The sequence below is a fragment of the Terrapene carolina genome, unplaced genomic scaffold (assembly GCF_002925995.2).
Source record: "Terrapene carolina triunguis isolate 2854851 unplaced genomic scaffold, T_m_triunguis-2.0 Scaffold89, whole genome shotgun sequence".
In the NCBI taxonomy this organism is placed as follows: domain Eukaryota; kingdom Metazoa; phylum Chordata; order Testudines; family Emydidae; genus Terrapene; species Terrapene triunguis.
In genome coordinates this window covers 2301696-2323265 of record NW_020664440.1, presented here as the reverse complement: position 1 = coordinate 2323265, position 21570 = coordinate 2301696, and positions in this window count along the sequence as shown.

The following is a 21570-nucleotide window of genomic DNA, read 5'->3' as shown; positions in this document are numbered from 1 at the left end:
GCATTCCATTATATCAGTTGAGTGTAGTCTCTTGTTATAAGGCCTAGAGTCTGAGATTCTACAGTGTGTTTTGGGACTGTATGACCAGGATATCAATAGCAGTCAAAACATAAGCCATTTCTAGTATTGTATTTTTCTGAGAAGATACCACCTGTTGTAGAACTACTCCCTCCCAAATTTCAGAGTAGCAGCCGTGTGAGTCTGTATCCGCAAAAAGAACAGGAGTACTTGTGGCACCTTAGAGACTAACAAATTTATTAGAGCATAAGCTTTTGTGGGCTACAGCATTCGAAGAAGTGGGCTGTAGCCCACGAAAGCTTATGCTCTAATAAATTTGTTAGTCTCTAAGGTGCCACAAGTACTCCTGTTCTTTCTCCCTCCCAAATATTTTCCACAGTATAATACTTCATGAAACATACACTGGAAAACTTTGGGGCAACCAGCAACCTCAACAATGTCTTATAGACACTGAACACAATTACAAGTTGAACAAATGTACTGCGGGGGGGGGGGAGGATTTCTCTACTGTTTGAGCAACAGAAGAAGCCATTTAACTGGCATTAGCAGAAGGGGCCTTATGCTTTCAGTAGGCCAGCAACTAGAGGACTATATCTCTCACTCTCACCCAGAGTACATTACAGTATTTCCTGTGCACTGGTTCTATGTCCCCTTTAGGGTCCAAAGCTACTAACATCTTTATAAAAGTCCAAAATAATGCATCTGGCTCCTTTATAGGAGGCATAACAAATACTCAAACTCTCAGTTGGGAAGTAAAATATTTTTATCAAAATGTTATATGAATAATCAATTTCTTGAGCGGTCTCTTATGAAGTACTTGACGTATGTTTGACCATGAAATAAGAATGTGCATATATCTAAACCAAACATTTAAATATGTGAGTAAATTGCAATTAGTGGCTGTAAATTGTCTCTCAACTAAAGATATTGAACATTCCACATCGGCACAATTAAAGATTCACTGAATTTTATGAATATTTTTACCTTGATTGTTTATATATTTTATTAATCTTTATTACTGATAGGCTATGTAATTTATGCACAGAAATTTACCACTTGTCATGAAATAAGGGTCATGAGCAGATCCTTGGTTGGTGTAAATTGGCAGTGGATGTATGACAACTTATACCACCTGAGGTTTTGCTCCCATTTGGAAGAAAGTGAACTTGAATCATAACAGCCCTAAGAAATGATGGAGGAAAACTGGTGGCATGGCCTTTGAAGGAACATAATTTGCATCTACTCAACCATTTTTCAAGTTAAGAGATCATTAGTTTTGATATAATGAAGTTTATATATGTCTGCATTAAATGGGCATTAATGACACAGGAATAATATGACATTGATCGCTAATACGAAATCCCTGCTTTTGACCATAGCTTTAAAGTGATTTCATGCTAGTTACTGCAGGGAACTAAGATAACAATTAGGCTTGTCCCAGTATTGGAATTCCCCTCCTCAACTGCAAAGCTGTTGCACAGCGGTGTAGCAGGGCCCCCCTTGGTCCTGCCTCTGCTGGGCTCCAAAAATCACTTAGAGATAGGGTGACCAGATGTCCCGATTTTATAGGGACAGTCCCGATATTTGGTTCTCTTTCTTATATAGGCTCCTATTACCCCCCACCCCCGTCCCAATTTTTCACACTTGTTGTCTGGTCACCCTACTTAGAGACCTTCTGGCTCAGCAGTCACCACCCCGGTGCAGTTTATTTACACAGTGCAAACCCACCACCTCTCAACACACACCACTAGGGGTTCCAGTCTTCTCTTTCTTGCAGCCAGGAGGGGAGAACTACCCCTCTTCTTCGACTCTCTGGTTTCTCCCCCTCCCCTTTGCTTCCTTCCTCTGAGTCTGTGTATAACCCTAGGCTAATCAAGCTGGCAGTTGCTCTGCCTCTGCCAATCAGGCCCAGGTTCTCTAGTCAGCTCCAGTTCACCTCCCTTAATTGGAGCTTGAGTGACAGAGGGCTGGCTCAGCAGGTCCTGGTCAGCACCCAGTCACAGGCAACAATAATGATTACCTGCTCCCTAAAGCAGACTTCTACAAGTGTAGTAATTGTTGATGGCAAGTGTGCATTTTCCTATGCCAGTACTATCAAAGGCTTGTATCTGCTCCAAATGGGCTGAGCATTGCTGCTTTCCCTTATGTTCAGTGTGTGTGTATACATATAAAATATTGTATATAACTAAATATTACTGATAAATGTGCATTATAGAAAATACATATTAAAGAACTGTAAACCTTGCAGTAGCTTTGATTAAGGGACTTCTCAAGTTTCAGACTCCTGTACACAACTATCAGTCTGGTCGTGTCTTACTGCAGAACTGACTTTTTAAAAAAATCTGTTCATACAAATGTACATTAGAAACATTTAGATTGCTATTAAGAACCTAGAAACATTTACTCCACATTTTCTTTAATTAATAGTTTGTAAGAATTATAATGTTAAAGTGACATACAGTTATGTATATTTCTTTTTGCACACAAATTAGTTAACTTTGCATTCTTTCAAGTCACCCCCTTTGGGAATTAGTGTTGTTACCTGGTGAATGCAATAAAATGTGGTTAATTGCCAATCTTTACTTGTACAGGAGATTAAAAAGAAAAAAGCAGTTTCAACTATTAACCAGGCCTGGCCTGGATTTCTTTGATCTAAATTGTCTGATAGATCACATTGAAAAGGCAAATCTTAAGGGGGTAAGGGGAGGGGGAAGAGCTACTGTTGCCTGAACATGGTTTTCATTGAAAGTTCTGTTCAACACAGTACTGCAGCTCACTTTTTTAAATTATCCGAGACAACTTTTTATATAAACATATTTTAGTGATATGGGAAACTGAATTAATTTTTTTCTAGAATATGGTAAGTATTTCATAGCCTGGAGTCATAGTAAAAGAGAACTAAATTAGTAAGCAGTAAACTTTTTGTAATGCAAAAATACATAAAGGGAGAAATTCTAATTTTAAATGAGAGTAGTACTTCAACTTCATGTTGATGTATTAAAATGTGATAAGGATTCTGAAATAATTTAAATTGATGATTAAATTGCAGTAAATCTTAAATAGATATTTACAACCTTATTTTAACCACTTGCATGCTAACTTCAGGATGACATTTAAAGGTGTATTCAAGATGCATACTTAATTCCCATTCCTATAAGGGCTGGTATTCACTACCTGCCTGGATCGGCGGTAGAAAATCGATCTCTCGGGGGTCGATTTATCACGTCTCGTCGGGACGCGATAATCGATCCCTGAATCGATGCACGTACTCCACCAGCCCAGGTAGGAGTAAGCGCCGTCGACGGGGGAGCTGCGGCGATTGATTTGCCACCGTCCTTACAGCGGGGTAAGTCGGATCAGATACGTCGAATTCAGCTACGCTATTCCCGTAGCTGAATTTGCGTATCTGAAATCGATTCCCCCCCCGTAGTGTAGACGTAGCCTTAGGTGCTAAATGCCTTCCACTCTCATTGTAGCATTTGGGAGTTGAGGGTGTTCAGCTCCAGTAGGAGACATTCTGCACTCTACAGTATCAGACTCTCAGCTGAAAGAAAAATAGTCTTCCTCATGCAATGTGAAAGCTAAGAGTTTGATCCTGCAGTCCTTACTCAAATAAAACTCCCACTGACCACGTTCTGCCAAATAAGAACTAGAGATTAGAGCACTTTACCACCAAAGAGCTCAAAGACTATTAGGAAATTTTATAGTTAAGATTACTTAACTCTGTGAATTTATTTTTTTTAGAAGATATTCTAAAACACAAAGCACTAATAAGTATTTCTAATTTTAGCCTTTGAAAATGTTAGCTTTTAATTTCTTTTAAGTATGCAGTAACACTTTTTTAATTATCGCCTTTTTATGAGGCGGCTTCTGGCTGTATCCCGTGATGATTTTTTTTTTTTTGTGGTCAGGAAGGTAGATGACTGTTAACCTTCTGATCTTTCATACAGTCTGAAACTTTAAAGGCTGGATACAAAGTAGTTTGTGAAAGACCTGAAGCACACAGATTAGTTCTTGGCCCTTGCCCTCCAGGATGATTATTTCCATATTTCAATCTTACCATCCCCACAGACAGTTCCTCAGATTTACCCTAGGACAGGACCACTATCAGTACTGAGTAATCCTTTTTGGGTTATCATCGGCTCCCAAAGTAGTCTCCAAGGTCCTTTCCATAGTAGCAGCTCACTTGTTACCCTAAAATTTAGACATCAATTATGTTACCTACACATTTGCATGGGGCTCTTAGCGCCTTGAGCACAAGCCTGCCAATTATGTTAGTCTATGTTAGATAGCGCTTCTAATTTAACAAAAGGGTAACAAGATTGTGGCCCGCCCGAAAGGAATTGCCAGGGTGTTACCAGGGGGCTTGTCTCTGACCTGCAGAGCGTTCCCCAGAGCAAGCTAGTCTTGCTAACCCATGAAAGGACACGGATACAGCCTTCCCCTCCAGGCTTGACACACACAAGCAGAAATTCTTCAAAAACAAAATAATTATTTATTTAACAGAAATAATAAAAAAAAGTTTAATAAAGCAAGAAAAGATACATAGGATTTAATACAACACAATAGAATTATATTTAGGAATTATACAGTAAAGTGATGCAGCAAAATAAGACACAGACTGCATAAAATACCTAACAGATACATTGAAACTACTGTATTCTCCGTAACATGCATATAAAGATCCCTCAGACACAAAGGCTTTTAATCTTAGTGTTACAATCTAACCCTGTACTTAATACAATGTAGTATAAGCGGCCTCTATATACACCAGAGGTGGGCAAACTACGGCCCATGGGCCACATCCGGTCCGTGGGACCGTCCTGCCCGGCCCCCGAGCTCCTGGCCCAGGAGGCTAGTCCCAGCCCCTCCCTCACTGTTCCCCCTTCCCTGCAGCCTCAGCTCGCTCGCTCTGCTGCCGGCGCAATGCTCTGGGAGGTGGGGCTGTGAGCTCCTGGGGCAGCGCAGCTGCAGAGCAGCTCTGACCTGGTCTCTGTGCTGCGTGGTGGCAGTGGCGGCGTGGCCCGGCTTGAGCCGGGCGGCACAGCTGTAGCGCCGCCAGCCACTGGTGCTCCAGGCAGCACGGTAAGGGGGCGGGGGTTGGATAGAGGGCAGGGGAGTTTGGGATGGTGGTCAGGGGGCGGGGGGGTGGATAGGGGTCGTGGGTGGGCAGACGGGGTTGAATGGGGGCAGGGGTCTCGGGGGGCAGTCAGGAAGGAGGGTGGTTGGATGGGGCGGCAGGGGGCAGTCGGGGACAGGGAGAAGGGGTGGTTGGATGGGGCAGGGGTCCCGGGGGGGGCATCAGGAATGAGAGGAGGGGTCGGATGGGGCGGTGGAGGTCCTGGGGCGGTCAGGGAGTGGGGGTGTGTGGATGGGGCAGGGGTCCGAGGGTTGGATGGGGCAGATAGGAGGTGGGGGCCGGCCCTCCATCCCCTCCCCTAACTGGCCCTCCATACAAATTACAAAACCCAATGTGGTCCTCAGGCCAAAAAGTTTGCCCACCCCTGATATACACACATGAGGAACCATCATCATATCCACAGATTAAAAAGAAAGCATTTATTTAACAATAAGACTAAGACTAAACATTTTATATCTAACATTTAATATTTAACGTTTTGTGAACACTGGCCAAGCGGTCACAGGATGGGTAGGAGAGATCTCACTCAAGACACAGGCATTCAGCTTTATTTTCAGACGGACCCATAGGCTCCTAAAATAATAGGTAGAAAGATCAGATTTACACTTGCACCCAAATTCCCTCTGTATCGTCTTATTGGTCCTTCTGATCTGTCTATGGTTCAGGAGGGTGGTTTCCACAGCCATGGTCTTCCTGCTACTGCTCCTTTAGGCTGCAGATGTAGCAGCGATTGCTGCTGGTAGGTAACTGCTGGCAGGTGGCTGCTCTGAAGGCTGTTTCCAAGGCAACCTCAGAGTTCTGCTGCTACTCCCAGGAAAATTCTGTTTTTGCTGCTGCTTTCCTTTCCAGGTACCATTTTCTTTCCTGTGTGTCTTGCTGCTTCTGTTCTTCCAGGAACCCCAAATACACTACACTCTGCCTTCTAGCTGTCGGGCTTATATACTGGTTGCTCTCTGAAAGTCAGCTCATCTCAGCCAATCAGCTTCCAGATATTAGCATAATTCTAGATCTTTCCTATTATGTCATTCCTATTTTTAGATAGCAGAGCTCCTCCCTCTAACTTCCTGGAACCTTCTGAAATTTTCCACTCTCTAAATTTAAACTACATTATCCCTGTCTCCGCTATTTTGATCTGCCATGTTGATTTCTCTAGTTTTAAACTATCATTAATTTCTACTTATTTAAAGCCTAAATCTTAGAACTAATTACTGTTTTATGCAAATCAAAGTGTCTTGATACTGTCACCACCTTAATTATGTGAATTTTATGGTGTTTTAAACCCCCTCTGAGGTTTTTTCCTGCAAGCCTCTATCAGGGTGCTGCAAAGTATCTCAGTAGATCTAAAGCAAAATCTCTCGTTACACGCCTACGCTTCAAGGGATCGTGATTTACCCCTATCTGGACGACTGACTCCTCAGAACTCATTCCTTCGACAAAGGCTTTTCCTGTCCATTGTGGATAGGTCTAAAGGCGCAGCAGTATCAGCCCAGAGACTCTCTAAGTGGGGCTTGAACTGTATCAAACACTGCTATCGTGTTTGGAAGGTAGTACCTCCATCGGGAATCCATACACACTCCATGAGATCAGTTTTCTCTTTGATTGCCTTCTTCAAGGATGTCCCCACCCTGGAAATCTACAGAGCCGCCACATGGGCATCTGTGCATACCTTTGCAGAACACTATGCCCTCACTGGGACTCTGCTCCCGATGCTAGATGTGGCTTCACGGTATTGTCATCCATAATAGACTTGACTCTGAAGCTCCAGCCTCCCATTAGGGATACTGCTCGGGAGTAATCTACAGTGGAGAACCCCTAGGTGTCTGGGGAGGGTAAAGACTGATAGTTCCCCATACTAGGAGTAAAGAGAGTTTAAGTGCTATCCCCCTCTGAGCTGTTGTTGGTCGGCACACATGATTTGGTGTGTTTTCAAGTTGAATTTTCTTCCTGAAGTGATCATGTGCATGTTTGGTATGGGAAGCTTTCCCGTTCAGGCTAAAATACTACAAGAGAACAAAACCCTCTCCTGTTCGTTTATTTTAAAAATCTTTGTGTAGGGGGAGTCTGATCTGACATTATTAATCAGGGGTCATCATAGCACACATTATTTTTTGTTATTTATAAAAGCAAATTTTTATAGGATTTACATAGCTGATTCCAAAAGGTCTTTATAAAATGTTAGATCCCAATCTGGCAAACACAAAAATTTTAAATTAAGCACGTGCATCAGTGCATTCAGGATTGGAGCGGAAGACTGTAAGTGCTTTGGGACATGTCTTTTACTATCTGACAGTACAGTGACTAGCACAATGGGACATTTACCCATTTGTGGCCACTTGACCCTACTATAATACAAATAATACATACCATTCTATTACAACTACTTGTGCCTTCACTAGACAAAAATTATAGGCCAATGAACTAATGGTAGTAATCTGCACTGTTGTGTTGGAGATCTTACTTCAGTTACAGGCTGTCTTTTACTAAGGGGGGATATGATAGAGGTATATAAAATCATGAGTGGTGTGGAGAAAGTGAATAAGGAAAAGTTATTTACTTGTTCCCATAATATAAGAACTAGGGGCCACCAAGTGAAATTAATGGGCAGCAGGTTTAAAACAAATAAAAGGAGGCTCTTCTCACAGCGCACAGTCAACCCTGTGGAACTCCTGGCCTGAGGAGGTTGTGAAGGCTAGGACTATAACAGGGTTTAAAAGAGAACTAGATAAATTCATGGAGGTTAAGTCCATTAATGGCTATTAGCCAGGATGGGTAAGGTCTGGTGTCCCTAGCCTCTGTTTGTCACAGGGTGGAGATGGATGGCAGGAGAGAGATCACTTGATCATTATCTTTTACATCATTTCACAAGCCCTAAGTAGACCTTGTGGCCAAATTCTACCTTCAGATACACACACTCAGCAACCATTGATGTCAATAGAACATAAAAATGGCCATACTGGGTCAGACCAATGATCCATTTATCCCAGTATCCTGTCTTCAGACAGTGGCTAATGGCAGATGCTTCAGAGGGAATGAACAGAACAGGACAATTATCAAGTGATCAGTCAGAGGCTAAGGATGCAGAGCATGGGGTTGCATCGCTGACCATTTTGGCTAATAGCCATTGATAGACCTATCCTCCATACATTTATCTAATTCTTTTTGAACCCAGTTATAGTTTTGGCCTTCACAGCATCCAATGGCAACCAGTTCCACAGGTTGTCTCTGTGGTATGTGAAGAAGTACTTCCTTTTGTGTGTGTTAAACCTGCTGCCTGTTAATTTCATTGGGTGACCCCTGGTTCTTATGTCATGTGAAGGAGTAAATAACACTTCCTTGTTCACTTTCTCCACACCATTCATAGAAGTTGCTAGTGGAGTACAGAGACATATCTACTTTCCTTCTATTGAACCTGTTTATAGAAATACCCTTTTCCAGGTTTTTTTTGGTACCATCTTAAAGGCAAGTATGAATGAAGAAAGATTTTGTATTTTAAGATCAAATGTAGGACAGGTAAGGGTACAGTTCAGAAAATAAGGGCTTTCATCTATCTTCATTTTACACTGTAATTGGCGGAATGTTTTGTAAAATGCCTTTATTTCACCCTGCTTCATGATTTAAATTGGGCCAAACTACAGTAGTTCTAAAAATAAAAATCACACACTAGTGAAAATTGCTAGCCGAAGGAAACATACAATATATAAAATTGAATTTTGTGAGAAATATATAGCTACAACTTTATGTAGTTTAAATGATTGCTTTTATGCTTTCCTCAAGGCTATTCTGAAGGGATAAGTGGTTCTGTAGAATTAATCTCCTATGTATTGTAGAGGCAAATAAGTTATAGGTTTAGAACCATGTAATCTAATCTGAGAACATTAGTTCAAATGATTTCTAAAGTGCATTATTTGACAAAAGAGTACTTTCAGTCAATCGTAGGCCAAAAAATGTCTAGAGGTTAGCCCAGTACAGACACATGCATTCATACTGAGGCATCATTGCTTCAGCCACATTCCTGTTTTTCATACAAGAATCCACGTCACCCCCATTGAGCCTTACCAGTGCTTTAAAGTTAATTGTATTTTACCCTCTGTCCATCTTGCTAACATTTTCAGGTATTTTAGAGCCTCATTCTAACCATAGCTGAAAGGTCTTAGATAATGAAGGGAGCACACACTTTCTGAATCTCTCAGATGGAGATCTTGTCACTTTCCACATTATTTCCTTCCTTTTTATGTCTTGTTATGGAATATCAATAATACCAGTAATGTGGGAATTTACTGTTTGCACTTTGCTTTAAAAAACAAGCACTAAGGTTACATGTTATCCAGATATAAAAGAAGTTTATTCTAGGTAATCAATTTTGTTTTGGCATTTAATTTGAGTGGTTGAAAAGTTGTCGTCTGATGCTCATTGCCAAAGATAACGCATAATTTTTGTGGAGTACCCCTCTGTCTTCCCAAACCTGAAGGTATATTCTTTCTATGGCAGTTGATTGCAGCTAAGACTAGCTCATACTTGATTTTGAGCCTCCTTATTCTCATCTTTGCAACCAGCATTTTTACCATTCAAAACTACTTGTAGGTAGTCTGAGACATTGTGTTATTTCTTCTTAGCTCTGTAACTTGCAGACAGACAAACATGGACTGTAATGTCTAGCGTTGCAACAGAAAGTCTCAATGTGGTTTCACTGTGGAATGAGCTACTGACTACACTTTGCAGCTGTCCAAATACACACAGTTTTAATGTTAATCTTCTTGCTGCAAAGGAGAGAGAACAGCTTCCTCTGAGGCCAGTCCCTGCTCCGTTACTCAACTGGCAGAAGTGTGCTTGCCAGTCATCACCCTCTCTCTGAAGCCCAATTGCATAACCTTTACCACATGCCTGGGGAGATGGAGAATTTGCTCTTCCACCCAGGACTCTTTGACCTCTGGACTGACAGAAAATATTTCAAGATGCTTTTATTGTAGTGTTGTGGATTTTTTTTCTTAAACAGTTCTGCCATGCTTCTCTTTATGATATCTAAATTGTGGCTAGGCATTGGCTAAAACAGATTAACAATGGACAAATCTGATTAAAATTATCTGCCATTTCAAAGTTGGCTGCATTCAATGAATTTGCTTTGAAATTATTTTATTCTGCATACATACAAATCGTGAGCTCTCTAAAGGTCAGGAGAGGAGGAGTTGTTTTTTGGAATTTAAAGAAGTAAGGTTTTCATAACCCTTATTAGTTTCCCTTCCTACTAATGAAAATAACTTTTGTTTACTGGTTTGTTTTTCTCAGTGAAATTTCTCTGATTAAATTTACTTAAAACGGTGAGCTCTCATCTATACTAAAGTTGCATTCATAGTGTCATGTTTTATTTATTTTAAATTATATATAGTGGAAACACAAAGGAAGCAATAGCTATGTTGGATTCACTTATTTTTGGGGATTATTTCCTACGTATTGTAGATTTACATTTTTCTAGCTAAAATAATTTATTTGGAAGGTGGACAGTATTTAACTGACTTGTGTCACATGTAGTTTAATAAGGTATAAAGAAAATCCCTTAGAATTTGTAACAGTCATGTTCATCAACATTCAGGAAGAATAATAATAAAATCACAATAGGATTCATGTATGAGTCAGTGAAGCATGTCTAATTACAGTTTTCAGTAACAAAACTAATAACAATTGGCAAGAAACTGGGCCTTTATTACATACGTATTTCTGGAGATCTGGGGAGGAGGAGGAGGAAGAAAACTGCATTTTTGTGTTTTAAAAACAATGACAGTCACATCAGGCTTTTTACAGTGCATAGACATTGTTTTAGCATTACAGAGTGGTAGAGATCACATTGGCATGGATTATTTTTTTAAATGGTAAAAACAAGTCATAGAAATGAAGAGAGACTCTTAAGACAATAGTAATGGCTCCTTAGCTGAAGATTAGTACGTTTTGTAAAGTTTACATTAACTTTGAAAACTATATCTATTGCTGAAACTAATCAGCCAATTTTTCTCTGTCATAGATCAAAACCATTTTGACATTACATCTTTTCCCTTGAGCTTTGTCTGAGGGGAGATGAAATCTGAATGAGGCAGGATGTGAGACTGTACTAGCTGAATGTGCATAAAGTAAAGAACTTATCAAAAGGCAATGTTTTTTAATGCACATTTTGTGAGGAGGTTGAACATTTTTTGCAATTATGTCAAAATTAGATAATTATTCTGGCTTCTGTTTATAGGGAGAGAATATTTAGTTTCACCTAAGGAACTACACACAGGCACCGACTTTTCATTGTGCTGGGGGGTGCTTGACCCCAGGCCCTGCCCCCACTCCACCCCTTCCTTCAATGCCGCAGCCCTGTCCCGCCTCTTCCTGCCCCCTCCCCTAAGTGCACCACGTCTTCGCTCCTCCCACCCCCCCGCCTCCTGTATGTGCGAAACGGCTGATTGTAGCAGGTGGGAGGCACGGGGAGGGAGGGGGAGACGCTGATGCGCGGAGCCCACTGGTGGGCAGGAGGGGGTTGGGAGAGGGGGAAGCTGATGGGAGGATGACGGTGGGTGCTCAGCCCCCACCATTTTTTCCCCATGGGTGCTCCAGGCACCCACAGAGTCGGCACCTATGGAACTGCTACTCTTTCTACGGTAAAAAATGCAGAAGCACAGAATGCAGGTATTTCTAGCTGGAGCATTAAACCTACAGCCAGAGCTGTATATAAAAGATCATCGCAAGGGTAGATGGTTGGGGGCCTGGGTGAAGCCCAGCCCTCTTCCACTTTTGCTTCTGGGACTTCTGTCAAGGTGCTGACTGTGCATCAGGTCTCCATCTTTCATATCGGCTGGTGGATATTCTGAAGCTTCACCCCATCCACTAGCTACTGAGAGGAGCAGGAGCCTTCTTTTTGCCCTCCCTTCTCAATGGGGAAGGTCTCTGCTACTCTACCCTTCCCTTGGCTTTAGTTGCTTGGGCCCTTTTATCCCATAGCGCCTACCTTGTGCTGCTGTTCATTGCTTTCCCATGCAACAGTAGCAGTATGAAACCGATGTGAATCACACAGGTTTTAGAACAGTAGTAGTGAAACTGGCCTGGGTCTTTTAAAATATACAGTGCTGTTGCTTGGCAAAGTTAGCAGCAGGGACAGTAGAGCTGTCTTTCTGCAGGCTTAGGAAGATAACACTTGATTGAGATTCAGTTCTTGCTTACAAGGTTCTTTTAATCCATAATGGAGAAGGGTTGGATTTTTTTTAAATTATTACTTACATTTTGGGCTTGATCCTGCTTCTGTTGACGCCAGTGGCAAAACTCTAATTGGAGTAGAAGTCGACATACAGTTTGGGTTTGGTGGACATTAATTTAACAGGAACATAGTTACCTATTATTTCACAGTACATCCAGTCCTATGACTTTTTCACTATGCACCACACAGGCTTGTACACAACTCAAGTCTTTTGAATACTCAGATTAAGAAGGGGTTGGTTAGTGTCTTATAGAATGATGGAGTCAAGAGAAATACCACACTGTTTTAGAAAAGAACTTGACTAGTCACTTAATAAACATAATGTATAATATATATGCATATGCAGAGGGAGAGTACAGGCAGGAATAGACTAGTACATCTTTAATAAAGAAGGAAACAAACACTTGTGTTATTCTCAACATTCTGTACTGATTACAATTTAATATGAAGGAAATGAGAAAAAAATATAAATAAAAATGTTACCCTATAATCTAAGAGATCAACAGGACTGCTTCTACACAGTGTGTAGGTTGAGTGTCTGCTGCATCTGATTGTCTCTAAATTCCACACACCACTGTCATTTTACCCCAACAGTGTTTCCCATTTCTGGGAATTGATGGCATTAAAAATATAAGAATGGACATACTGGGTCACACCAAAGGTTCATCTAGCCCAGTATCCTGTCTTCCAACAGTAGCCAATGCCAGGTGTCCCAGAGGGAATGAACAAAACAGGTAATCATAAAGTAATCCATCTTCTGTCGCCCTTTCCCAGCTTCTGGCAAGCAGAGGCTAGGAACACCATCCCTGCCAATCTTGGCTAATGGCTGTTGATGGTCCTGTCCTCCATGAATTTATTTCTTTTTTTGAACCCTGTTCTAGTCTTGGCCTTCACAACATCCTCTGGCGAAGAGTTTCACAGCTTGGCGGTGCATTGTGTGAAGAAATAGTTACTTTTGTTTGTTTTAAACCTGCTGCCTATTAATTTCATTTGATGACCCCTAGTTCTTGTGTTATGAGAAGGAGTAAATAACACTTCCTTATTTACTTTCTCCACAGCAGTCATGATTTTATAAACCTCTATCAAATCCCCCGTTCGTTATCTCTTTTCCAAGTTGAAAAGTCACAGTCTTATTTATCTCTCCTAATATGGAAGCTGTTCCATACCCCTAATAGTTTTTGTTGCCCTTTCCGGTACCTTTTCCAATTTCAATACATCTTTTTTGAGATGGGGCGACCAGATCTGCACGCAATATTCAAGATGTGGGAGTACCATGGGTTTATATAGAAGCAATATGATATTTTGTCTTATTATTTATTCCTTTCCTAATGATTCCCAACATCCTGTGATTCCAAGATCTTTCTTGAGTGCTAACATCTAATTTAGACCCCATCATTTTGTATGTATAGTTGTTGTTATTAAATTTCATCTGCCATTTTGTTGCCCAGTCACCTAGTTTTGTGAGATCCCGTTGTAACTCTTTGCAGTCTGCTTTGGACTTAACGATCTTGAGTAATTTTGTGTCATTTGCAAACTTTGCCACCTCACTGTTTACACCTTTTTCCATATAATTTATGAATATTTTGAACAGTACTGGTCCCAGTACAGACCTGTGAGGGACACCACTACTTACCTCTGTTCATTCTGAAAACTGACCATTTATTCCTACCCTTTGTTCCCTATCTTTTAACCAGTTACTGATCCATGAGAAAACCTTCCCTTTTATCCCATGACAGCTTACTTTGCTTAAGAGCCTTTGGTGGGTGACTTTGTAAAAAGCTTTCTGAAAAGCTAAGTACACTATATCCAGTGGATCACTCTTGTCCACATGCTTGACCTCATAGAATTCTAGTAGATTGGTGAGACATGATTTCCCTTTACAAAAAACCATGTTGACTCTTCCCCAAAAAATCATGTTCATCTATGTGTCTGATAATTCTGTTCTTTACTATAGTTTCATCCAGATTTCCTGGTACTGAAGTTAGGCTTACTGGCCTGTAATTGGCGGATCGCTTCTGGAGCCTCTCTTAAAAATTTGCGTCACATTAGCTATCCTCCAGTCATCTGGTACAGAAGTACCACAGTTCGTAGTCCTGCAGTTTCCACGTTTGAGTTCCTTCAGAACTCGGGTGAATACCATCTGGTCCTGGTGATTTACTACTGTTTAATTTATCAGTTTGTTCCAAAACCTGCTCTAATGACACCTCAGTCTGGGACAGTTCTTCAGATTTGTCACCTGAAAAGAATGGCTCAGGTTTGGGAATCTCCCTCACATCCTCAACCATGAAGACCAAAGCAAAGAATTCATTTAGTTTCTCTGCAATGACCTTCTCGTCCTTGAGTGCTCCTTTAGCATCTAGATTGTCCACTAGCCCCACTGGTTGTTTAGCAAGCTTCCTGCTTCTGATGTACTTAAAAATTTTTTGCTATTACTTTTTGAGTCTTTGGCTAGCTGTTCTTCAAATTATTTTTTGGCCTTCCTAATTATATTTTTACACTTCACTTGCCAGAGTTTATGCTCCTTTCTATTTTCCTCAATAGGATTTAACTTCCACTTTTTAAAGGATGTCTTTTTGCCTCTCACAGCTTCTTTTACTTCATTGTTTAGCCTCGGTGGCACTTTTTTGGTCCTCCTACTATTTTTTTAAATTTGGGGTATATATTTAAGTTGAGCCTCTCTTATGGTGTCTTTAAAAAGTTTCCATGCAGCTTGCAGGGATTTCACTTTTGGCATTATGTTACACTATTAAAAAAGGTTATTTTAAATAAAGGGTGTGGCATTAGTTGTATTAAACATAACAAATGCAAATTATATTTGTGCGTGTGAAGGAAAGAGGACTGATATTTTCCTGTTCTGGCAACAGGACTCTCTGCTTCCTTTGTGAAAGTCCCATGTAAATTTTGGAAATAGGAGAGCTATGTCTAGATCACATTCTTCCTGGCTTACTTTTTAAGGTATTATGCCATAAACATGAAAAATGTATGTTGAACATAGAGGAAGTAGATAAGGCCTTTACAATGAGCATTATTCATTCAGTCATGCATTATGTGTTTATGCTGCTCCCCTTTGGACTATACAGTGATAGTGCTATAAAGAGCAGAGATTTTGTTAAGCTTCAAGTGTTCACTTTGTTTACAGTGTGTATAATATAACTTTGTGAAGTTCAAAGAAAATGCTAAAGAACGCAGATATAACAGTAAATTGTTGCTAATACTGAAGAGAGAGAGATGAATCAGAAAAAATCTCAGTGTAGTGTTTAAATGGCTTCTTGTAAACACTTAGGATTCTCATTAGTCCAACATCAGAAAACTAATGAATATTAATGTATGAGATCAAAGAAATATTTAAAAATCAATGCAAGTAAACAACAATTATATTTTTAATAATTATATAATGGACAAGATTTTAATTACACAAAAACATGTCTCTTTTACTCATAGTTCACTTAGGGTATTGAATATTTTCCATGATGGATTTTTTGTTATTGTAAACTATAAAGAAAGCCAATTACACAATGCAAACAAAACAGTACAATATAATACATGCAGTACATCAGAACGTACTATATATGAAATAATTGAGTATAGGATATACATCCATAATTCTATCAGTGATTCAGAAAGAAATTACCTTTTAATATTTAAAAATTTAGATTGAGGGATTATTAAATCTAACTACTACTAAAAATTGCACATTTTTCGTGATTATCTGTGACAAATGAGAACTTTAGTTAAGATTATACTAAATACTTCCTCAAAAGCAGGTGTATTAGATTTTTGTCTTTCGAGTAAGGTCTTACAGGTTTTTTAATAGTTGGAAGTATTTAGTTATATATGCTTAAATGAAAACTGAATTCCCTATTTTTTGTTTGTTTGTTTGTTGTTGTTGCATGTTAGAAGGAGAGTGAATCAGCACAAATTTAGCAAGACAACTAAAACCTTGGTTATCCAACAGAACAGCAAGGGGCAGATGTTGCCCTGGAGCTTATTAAATTTAATAGGTATTTTTTAGTATTTAAAATACTTTATACTCTTATTTACAACTCTCCTTGGGATAATGAAATCTGTTTAGTTACAATGTTTGTGTTGTGAGCCTACCAACTGTGACAACGGCCCTGTAGATAGCATCAAAAGGTATCATTCTTGCAAACAATTTGGGAAAGAGTTGTCAGTGTTGTGTCATGATTGAGATGGTACTAGGGTGACCAGACAGCAAATGTGAAAAATCGGGGATGGGGGTGGGGGGTAATAGGCACCTATATAAGAAAAAGACCCCAAAATCGGGACTGACCCTATAAAATCGGGACATCTGGTCACCCTAGATGGTACTTCCATTCTGAACTTCTGTTTTCAGCTGTATTTTGCTAAAAAGGAGCAATATTGAGAATTCCCACTTTTTGAGGCGAAGAAGCAAGACGTAATGCAAGTTAAATATTTATCAGAGGTTAGAGAATAGTGGCTGCAGGGCATGTTAAAACCCTCTCTATAGCTGATGGAGTAGTACTTATGATGCTTCCCAGTAAGCTCCCTTTGTGCCTTCTTGCTTGGCGTGAAAGCTACTTTATGGCCAAGGTTTTGGCCTTAGTGAATAGGGAACTTTCTGGGCAAGTGCTTTCAACTCTTGCAGAATCCATGCTTTCCTTTAATAAAGAATTAAAGAAAGGTAATAGAATCTTTTAGTCCTTTATGTTTGCAAAGATAACATTTCAAATGTGAATTGAATGTTAATCTGTGTAGTGCCGTCTGCCTAGATATGTGGCTAGCCCAGTGCCTCTGCTGGTTTGCATTGCAGCAGCAACGTGGAAACTGTCCAGATCCTTGTCAGTTTAGTGGCTGCTGTTCACAAGCTGATGGACAGCAGGTGAAGTGAGAAGAATCAGCTCAGTCTCACTGCACTGCTGCTATTCAGAGCTATGAACATGGCAAACAAACACTGAAATTATTCCTCAGAAGTGGAGGACCCAAAACCAGATGCATCTAGAGACTCATCACCAACACTCTGGCCAGGAGGGAGATAATTTGAGGTCTTTCCAGCAGCTGGGGTTTAGGGGTGGCCATGGGACTAAATAGTTTTCAGACCCTCACTAGCCTCCACGCAAAGTCCAGGGACAGCACCCTGGGTTAGTTTCTCACCTGGTCACTGGCACAGGCAGTGGTTTGAGCATTGGCCTGTTAAACCCAGGGTTGTGAGTTTAATCCTTGAGGGGGCCACTTAGGGATCTGGGGCAAAATCAGTACTTGGTCCTCCTAGTGAAGGTAAGGGGCTAGACTTGATGACCTTTCAGGGTCCCTTCCAGTTCTATGAGCTAGGTCTCTCTCTCTCTCTCTCTCTCTATATATATATTTAGGTTGTAGGTCTGAGGATATGAGTGAATGGGGATGTGTGAGGGGGTGGATATTTGTGTGAGTGGGTAGGTGAGTAGATGGTTAATATCTGTGTGGGAGAGGAAGGAAGGGGAGAGGTTAGATGAGACTAGAATATTGAGGTCAGTATGTTTGGGGAAGAGAAGTAATAGAATAATCAAGGAACAAATGGTGGAAGATGCAAAGAACAGTAAAGAAAGAGAAGGGAAAGTAAGCAATTTATTAAAGTTTGATTTAAGGATATTTATTTTGTATATTTTGACATATGATGACAATCTTGTTTTTTAATGGTTATAAAGATTTAACATCTTGAATCTCAACCTACTGTCAAATAATAGTCTGCGCGTGCGCCCCATAATTTCCCACAACTCTGAAAATTTCAGTTGATAAAAATAGAAAAAAAAATGCTTAAAAGTAAATATTGATATCAGCAGTCAACATTATAAACAAATAAAAATTGAATTCTGCTATTCCTAATTATAGGGAATGAAAAAAATAATTGGAATGAAACTATGAGAAAAGGCAGAATGAAAGCAAGAGACACAGCAAGTTACAGTCATAACTTAAATAGAATGTTGATTGATAATGTCATGCTTAATGATAATACACCGTAAACAGGACACAACTACTGTTTCTTTAATATGCAGGTGCTGTGGCAGCAAACACAGTTTTCAGCCTGTGGCAGGCTAGTAGGTTTTGGATAAAATTTTCAAGCCCTGATTATAGCCCTATCTAGGTAGGATGCTGTTAGAGATAGGTATGGGGAACGTGGCTGCTCTAGAATGAAGAGCTGGTTACACACCCCTGTTTGGTTTCTGTCTTCACTTTTCAAATAAATGAGATTTAAAAAAAATCTCCTGAATATATTTCTCCATATAGTGGTGGATGTGGGCTACCTATTGCATAAGTGCAGGCAACATGAGTTAAGACTATACCCATAAGACCTTTAATTTGAATGTCCAATATATTGTGCACAATATTCATTTTCATCTGTGAACTGAACATTTGTGCTGAGTTTACGTCCTTTCCCCTTCCTTCAGCTGCCCTCCTTTTGGCTTGTTTGAGTCTCTCGTGTGCCTATCAAATGCTGTGTGACAAGCAATTCATGTTGAGTATGAATTTGGTGTATGTGACAAGGGAGAGTCATGTAGCTTGATTTTTTCCAAATGTCATTTACACAGAATTCACCCTTAAATGATGAACAGGGCCCCTATTATTTACTACCAATACTACAGTTTAGCAAGTTTATACATCTCTCTTTGAACAATAAAATGATGGATTTTGACTCATTCAATGAATCAGATTAAATGGAATGTCACTTGCTTGATATGCTAAATTGTATAATTTTTCACTTAAAATGTATTTTCTGATTTGATACAATTATGTGCAAATGTACTTGTTTCCATGTAGTCTTGCCAGAAAAGGAATACAGTAGTTCCACAGCTAAAATCCTTTCCTCATCTTTTACTGATACCAGAAATTCTAAGTTTCCACTAATCTCGGTGACACAAGGTGGTGCCTTTTTAAGAGCAGACTTAGATCTTCAACACTTGTGTTCCAACTTCTGGCCCAGAATGGAGGGATTCTGGGAGTTACTGTTCCAAGAAGATGCTATATTGGGGACTGTAGGATAGAAGCAAGGCATGCCAGGTTTCAAAGTAACTTTCTCTCAGAATAGAGAGAGACCTGAAAGGAACAGCAGCTGCCAAGGGCCAAGAGGCTATTGTGGCCTAAGGGGATAACTAATGGGCTGGAGAGGTACCCGGAGGAAGGAGTGATGTTTGGTTTGGAAAGCCAGAGACCTGGAGGGAGCTGGAGGTGTTAATGGACTTTTTTAGTGAGGAGGTGAGACATTGGCAGTGGGATGCCAGCTGCCAGGAAGTTGAGGAAGGACCCTGAGAGAGGCAATGAAAGGAGCATGGAAGGAGGCCTAGAGATAGGTTGCAGCAGGACTCCAGGGAGGGCAAGATTCATTTGTTTTGTGTGTTTCTTGGAATCCATGGAACCTGATGGTGAGTCCCTGCACCCAGGAGTGAAAATTTCTTGGAATTTATTTCCTCCTAGACTAGGGGTTGTTTTGGTTTGGTCAGAGGGCTAATTTGAACTGATATACCAGTAAGAAGGGGAGACCTGAGATGTAGTTACACTTGCCATTAGCTATGTAGAACTTAATAGGTGAGGAGGAACCCTGAACTTCACCTGCTGAGGCGTAGCCAAATTAGGCCTTTAAACACTTAGAAGGAAATTCCCAGTGTATGTCATGAACATATGCAATTTCATCACTTTCAGTGTAGTGGGGGAAGGGATAGCTCAGTGGTTTGAGCATTGGCCTGCTAAACCCAGGGTTATAAGTTCAGTCCTTGAGGGGGCCCCTTCGGGATCTGGGGCAAAATCAGTACTTGGTCCTGCTACTGAAGGCAGGGGGCTGGACTCAATGACCTTTCAAGATACCTTCCAGTTCTAGGAGATAGGATATATTTATTTAGGAACGCTAATGGATGAAAATGTTACAGTAAGTATACACTTCAAGACAGTTGAATATGATTTTGATAAGCAAAAGCAATTTTGTGCATGGATAAATAACTATTTTCATGATCAAATTTTAGAGCAGGGTAAGGACCATCTTCATATTAATGTTTACTGTTAGAGACTTAATTTAAATCTATCATGTAGCATCATAAAAGTCACAGTTGTCTACTTCTTACCCCAAATTACTTGTATTATGAACAAATGCACACTAGTAGTATTGTATGGGGTAGAAATGTACACTCAGTCATAACATAATGGAAACACAGCCTCTGAGATTAACTGATGCAGACTGGATTAACTGGATTTTTTCAAGTAAATTTTATCAGCTCTGTTTCTGTATATTTTATAATACAATCAGTCTTCCTTATGTTTTTGTATATATTATAATAAATCAGTCATGCTCATATTCCATTGTAATACAATAAAAAAGTAACAGAGTAATGGGGAATTACTTCCATATGAAACAGTGAACTATAGAGGAATGATTTTGTTGTTATAAAATAAAAACAAATGAGTGATTCTAGGAATGAATTTGAATTTGCTGCTTTATTTTTATGTTTCTTGTGAATTGTAGACCTGTGTAATGACTTTTATTGTTACCTGTGGGGATTTAAATGCATTTAATCCCCATCAGCCAAAATGAGAGTAAAACTTCAAAAAGTAAAGAACAGATCTGATGGTACAACACATTAAATTGTTCTGGGCATAAAGAACTTGATATCTGTGGTGGAAATCTACATTTTTTTGACAATCATCTGGAGATTCCTGCAAACCTTTAATGGTATCTTCGTGCTCACAAGTGGATGCTTCTAATATTGTCACAATAGTATCTAATGTTTTTTGGAGTGCCACTGAATCAAGTTTCTGAAGTAGAAAGAATAGTTGACATTCTGTTTTAAAATGACCGTATGTTTGACCCAGTTCTATTGTAGATAGTAGTGTCATCACAGATATATCTCATTGCTGTAGGTTCTTGGATGATGACAAGCGGAACAAGTTGCTTTAGCTCACATTGCTCATCTGTCATATGGAACAGCTTGCAGATTCTTATTATGTGAATGAAAATGGGAAAGAGATTTTTTCCTTCCTAGGCTATCAACATAATTGAAAAAAACCCACTATCATTGTTAGGACAAATGCATCTCTAAAAGCTGATAGACATTTCCCTCCCATTTCTAGGAAGTGTAACCCTCATCCAATAAACTCAATGGTTAGTGAAAACACTGCAAGTGCTCGAGAAAAGCCCCTTGATTATACAAAAAGCTCATATGAAGAGAAGGGCTTTATCTTTAGT